At 50.8% G+C, this 5,674-nt stretch overlaps 1 pseudogene; it reads right to left on the bottom strand.

Moving 5' to 3' along the window:
* LOC116901091 overlaps positions 1-5,354 on the bottom strand; it is an 11,749-nt pseudogene extending 6,395 nt beyond the window's left edge.
* Between the last annotated feature and the right edge of the window lie 320 nt (positions 5,355-5,674).

The following is a 5,674-nucleotide window of genomic DNA, read 5'->3' as shown; positions in this document are numbered from 1 at the left end:
TACTGATTTCCATAATGACTACAACAGTCCACAAGCTCGAGATGTTGACTCCAAAGGGCAACTCTTTGCTTTTCATCTGTTGCACGGCTACAAAAAAAAAAAAAAAATCAGACCTGCACTAACCGGACAGGTCCCAAGTCCAGCCCCAGCCTTGGTACTCTCCCTGAAGGTGCCAGAGAAAACTCAGCAGGGACGCACTCGACCCGCTCTGCATTCAGATGCCAAAGCAAACGTGATCTGGCTTTTCGGGCACTGCCACCACATAGTGTCAAGGTGACATTCCCTGGTCTTCAAAATGCTTTCACCTTAATAATCCCCCCAGTGGCTCACATCTGCGAGTCTGGCATTTGGGGAGCCGAGGCAGGAGGTTTAACAGTTCAAGGTCAGTCTGGGTTCCATAATGAGACCATGTCTCAAAACCAAAGCCAAACCAAACCATAGGGTACTAACTACAGTTGGCTCTTGGCAACCACTGGGAGACGTCCGTGTCCGCCTTTCCTTGTTGTTTCAGATGACCTGCTGACCTGTGGAATGCACCATATTTTATCATCTTCTCCTTTCCCCTACTACCGTGAACTTTGGGCATCACCTACGTAGTTAACAGAGCCCGGGGTAGAAAGTACTTGATTCAAAGGCTGTGAGACTTGAGCAGTTGGCAAGCATGGCCGGGAAGGCTGATCACGGCCAGTGCTGATAGTTTAATGTGAACTCGCTCCCATTTGATCCTCGAGACAGTCCTGGGTTGTCGGTTATTATTAATTAGATGGCAGACGCGAAGCTCCAAGATTAGAGCTGGGATTCTGACCCAGGTCCCTCAGGTTCAAGTGTAGACCTCCTAGGTACACTTGGGGGACAATGCAGAGGAGGACACAGGGAAAGTCTTCTAAGTAGGCAAGCGTCCAGTGACAGACTCTGAAGGTGACCAGCCTGGAGTTACACAGTGAGACCCCCACTAGAGAAGGGAAGGGACAGGAAGGTGTCCACTCAGTCGGAGCAGCCCATTGAACAACCCCACCTTGCTCTGACACTAGCAAGGCAGTTCTGTATTTTTTTTTTAATTTCTAGAAAATGTGTGTGTGCATGCACATGCGTGCATGCACACATGAATACCGCGTGTAGAGACTGGAAGAAAGTATCGTGTCTCCTGCCATCATCCTTCATGGGCGTTTTTCTCTCGCTAAGCCAGGCGCTTGCTAATTCAGCTAGATTGGCTGGTCAGCAAGCCCTTGGGACCTGCCTGCCTCTGCCTCCCCTGCAGAATTACAGCTGCACACCACCTCCCCCGGCTTTTGTTTGTTTATTGTATCGGTGTTTTGCTTGCGTGAGTGTCTGTGCACCGCACGTGCACTGTGCCCGTGGAGGCCCTGAGAGGACATCAGACTCCCTGGAGCTGCAGTTACAGACAGTTGGGAGCCTCCACATGGGTGGTGGGGCTGGACCCTGGATCTTCTGCAAGAGCAACGCGTGTTCTTAACTGCTGAGCTGTCTTTCTGACTTTCACTTTTTGTTGTTTCGTTTCGTCGTTGCTCTGTTTTCTTTTATGTTAGGTGCTGAAGATGTAAACTCAGGTCTTCCTATCTGCATAGTGAGCACTTAGCCAATGGAGGCGTTCTTCCCAGTCCACTCCAAAAATCCCTCTTAAAGAATATATATTCTGAAGTTCGGCAGTGGTAGCATATGCCTTTGGTCCTAGCGCTCAGGAGGCAGAGGATTTCTGTGAGTTCGAAGCCAGCCTGGTCTACAGAGGGAGTTCCAGGACAGCCAGGGCTACACAAAGAAACCCTGTCTCCATAAAGAAACAAACAAAGGGTTGGGGATTTAGCTCAGTGGTAGAGCGCTTGCCTAGGAAGCGCAAGGCCCTGGGTTCGGTCCCCAGCTCCGAAAAAAAGAACCAAAAAAAAAAAAAAAGAAACAAACAAACAAACAAACAAAAACAAAAATGTATTCTGTAGAGAAATTGTTTTCCATCTCTGGGATGAGACTCACCCTGATAGCTCTTCTGCTTAGGGAGACTCCATAATCTCCGGTTAGAACGCCCAGCCAAATTGCCAATACAAACTCCCAACCTGCTTCAGGTGTAAGCCTCTTCCACAGTCCATCCATGCTTGCTGGGGAGCGAGCGAGGCACAGATGTCTCTTATCCCTTCCTCTGGGCCAGGGATGCTGTGGAGGTAAGAAGAGTACCACGAGCCGCCCCAGCCTGGCTGCCTTCCAACTCCCTGGACCCAGCAGACATTAAGGCTTCCGACTTAGCTGTACACACAGACATGGCTGTACACACAGGCCTCTCTTGCTTTTGACCTTGGGGGATACAGTTTTCTTTCAGGGTATGCATAGTGAGGGTCCCCTTAGGAATCCAGATCCGATCCCTGTGTCTTGCTGTCTACCTTCTCCCTCCCTCCAGGAATCTTTTGGTCACAGGAGCCAAGCAGAGTCCTTCTTGTAGGCGGTCTCTGCCCACACTGGCATGTGGGAAACCTTCAAGCACACTGTCCCTGAGTGTGGGCTGACCTTGACAACTGCAGGTCTCTCCAACACCAGGCAGCCCATTCCTCTCAGCCCTAGCCATCCCTGCGTCAAGCTCCCATACTTGAGCTTTCCAAATAGCACCTCCCTTCTTCAGTCCTTCCCAGGAGATGGCTGCTGTACCCTTCCCTCCCTCCTCCCACCCCAGGAAACCTGTGAGTAAACTCCGGAATCGTAGGAAGGGGAGGAGCTTCTGTTGTTCGTGACCAGATCCTAGCAGCAGGGAGTTTGGAACTTTACCCATGAAAAATGACTGCTGGCTACCCCAGGGGAGCTTTCTCCAACTTTGCACCCTCACTTCCGGCTTCCGGAGCCTCGCTCTTCACGTTTCTTCAGGAGGGAGTGATATTTCTCCACTGGTCTTGTTGTGATGCTGTGTGTGTGTGTGTGACCCAGTAAAATTACAGAGCATCATCAGATCCGACACACTAGGACACCCATCGTGGACCTGCAATTCCTTCTCTGTGTGACCATTTACAAATCACTTGACCTCTCTGTTTTCTTCCCTTCTCCCTCCTTTTCCTTTCTCTTCCCTTATTTCAACAGGATTTCGCTGTCACGGTGTAACCCCACGCTGGCCTCAAACTCACTGTATATAGCTCAGGATGATCTTAAATTTGAGGTCCTCCTGCCTCAGCCTTCTGAGTGCCAAGATCATGGACTCGCCTCTGGGTCTGTTTGCGCAGCTGCCACCTGGAATTCAGAAGATCCGAGGCTGTTCCACAGGGCCTCTGTGGGGTTAGTAGAGTCCAGAGAGCCCAGCCCAGTGCCAGCACAGTACTAGGTCCAGGCTACGTACTCAAGTAATGGAAGGAGAGGTGAGCTCCTAGGCTGACATTAATGGGGGAGAGGTGGGGTCTCTCCTATCCCTGCCCCGTCACCGTTTCAGGCCATGTTTTGGAAAGTATTCAGTCTGGCTGGGGTCCAAAGCCCCTGGGAACAGACAGGACATCCTGTCCCTCCAAGCAGCCGTGCTGACTCAGGGAGATCAATGTGTGACCACAAAAGCGCAGCTGGCTCTGACCTCTTCTGGGAAATCCACCGGGCTGAGCCCCATTCAAAGACCTGGATTTGCTCTTCTAGATCCCGGGCTCTTGAGCAGAAAGTAGCACGCAGAGAAACAGAAGACTCTGGCACTTGAGGCATGCCAGGCCAGGGGGTCACAGGCTTCACATGACCCTCCGATTGAAGTCAGACATCTGTTTTGTGCTTGCCAAGCCTCTGACTTCCCCCAGCCCAGGTCTGGACACTTTTCCAGCCAAGCCGGGCTCCAAACCACTAATTGGGCAACTATTGACCTCAGAGTGGGTCAGACCCAGCAAGTGAAGTTGTTGAGGGGCATGGAATGTTTTGTTCTTTAGAATCCCAAGAATTAGACAGAGCCCTCCCCGCCCCACAACTCCATCGCCCAACCCCCTCACAGCCATTTACCTGTTTTGTAAGTCGGACAGGTTCCTCTACCTCTCAGAGTTCCAGCCTGGTTCCCTCCCTGAGAATTCACGACACCCATTCGGGCAGGTGCCCAGTAAGGGAAGTTACTACTGCAAACAGCACCGAATGCCAGACATAAAGTGGTGTGGACACGGTCGTAGGTTGGATCTGCAGCCCCCCAAAACAATCAAATTAATAAAGGGGGCCCCACTTCTCCCCAGGACCTCAGCTAACAGATGCTGGGGGAGGGGAGACATTTGCAAAGTTGATGACACAGTTTAGCCACTCAGCTGGTGGAGGAGCTTGCAGCCAAGTCTGGTGGCCTGAGTTTGATCCTCAGGACTCACAAGGTAGAGAGAGAGAGAGAGAAATGATAACCCAATTTGCTAAAAAGTTGACCTTTGACCTCTACATGTGTGCCACATGCCCCTTGAACACACATATCACATACACGAATATCGCAAAGAAACACAATGAATGAGTGAATGAATGAATAATAAATGTAAATTTAAAAGTAACCAAAAACAAAAACAGAAAACCCAAAATACTTTAGCAGCCCCTTGTGGCCACAGGTAATTTCTTTGAGCCTTGTAAAACTGGAAGCATAAATGCACCAGCATTGTGGGGCCCACTATCTTAGAGGATCTGAGGTCCATGCCGGGCAGACAGTAAGCCCTGGTCAGCACCAAGCATTTCTTTCTTTCTTTCTTTCTTTCTTTCTTTCTTTCTTTCTTTCTTTCTTTCTTTCTTTCTTCCTTCCTTCCTTCCTTCCTTCCTTCCTTCCTTTCTTCCTTCCTTCCTTTCTTTCTTTCTTTTTTTTCCTCTTATCAATAAAGTATTTATTTGTCTTCTCTCTGTCAAACCCTGAGGCAAACACTTTCCCTGGGCTCCCTGGGGAGGCACAGGAAAACGAACATACAGGGCAGACGAACATGAAAGAACTATGAGAGGTGGAAGTGGAGACAGCGGCTCCACGTGGCAAGGAGGATGAGGAAGGCCACCCACCACCATTAGACAAAAGAGCCTCATCGCCTCTGAGACGCCATAGCCTAGAATCGAGTAGGAGAAGCGTTGTTGCTTCAGAGAAGGGTTCCTGGCATAGCCAATGATGAGACTCCCCCCCAAACCAGTCCCAATTCCTGCCCCAGAGCCAGCCACCCCAGCTGTAGCAACCCCAGCTCCAATGAACTTGGCAGCTGCGTTGATGTCCCTTGAAATGTGGAGCATCCGGAAGCTGCGGCTAGGGATTAGTGAGGCCAGAGGCCGCTGGATCACCAAGCTGCTGAGGCCCTCATCTGATGGTGACTGTGCTCGCTTCAACTCCACTGCACACAGCGGACGGATGACTCAGCAGCTGAGAGGGAGCGGGTAGAGAGGAATATGGAGCAGGCATACATTTTCAGGGGTGAGGGGCCGAGGCAGGAGAGCGGCTCCCAGGGTAGAGAGGACAGAGAGGGCGCACCAAGTATTTCTAACCATGCTGGTAATATTGCCACAATCATAGAGCTAAGTGTTTCTGGTGAGTCACAGGGGACTCACATTTAGTGAGTGCCACACGTCCACCTCACAGAGGTGGATGCTCACAGCCAACAGTTGAACTGAGAACAAGGTCCCCACTGGAGGAGTTAGAGAAAGGACTGAAGGAGCTGAAGGGGTTTGCAACGCCATAGGAAGAACAACAATATCAACCAACCTGACCCACCAGAGCTCCCAGGAA

The sequence above is a fragment of the Rattus rattus genome, chromosome 5 (genome assembly GCF_011064425.1).
Source record: "Rattus rattus isolate New Zealand chromosome 5, Rrattus_CSIRO_v1, whole genome shotgun sequence".
Lineage (NCBI taxonomy): Eukaryota > Metazoa > Chordata > Mammalia > Rodentia > Muridae > Rattus > Rattus rattus.
This window is presented reverse-complemented; position numbering and strand designations above follow the sequence as displayed.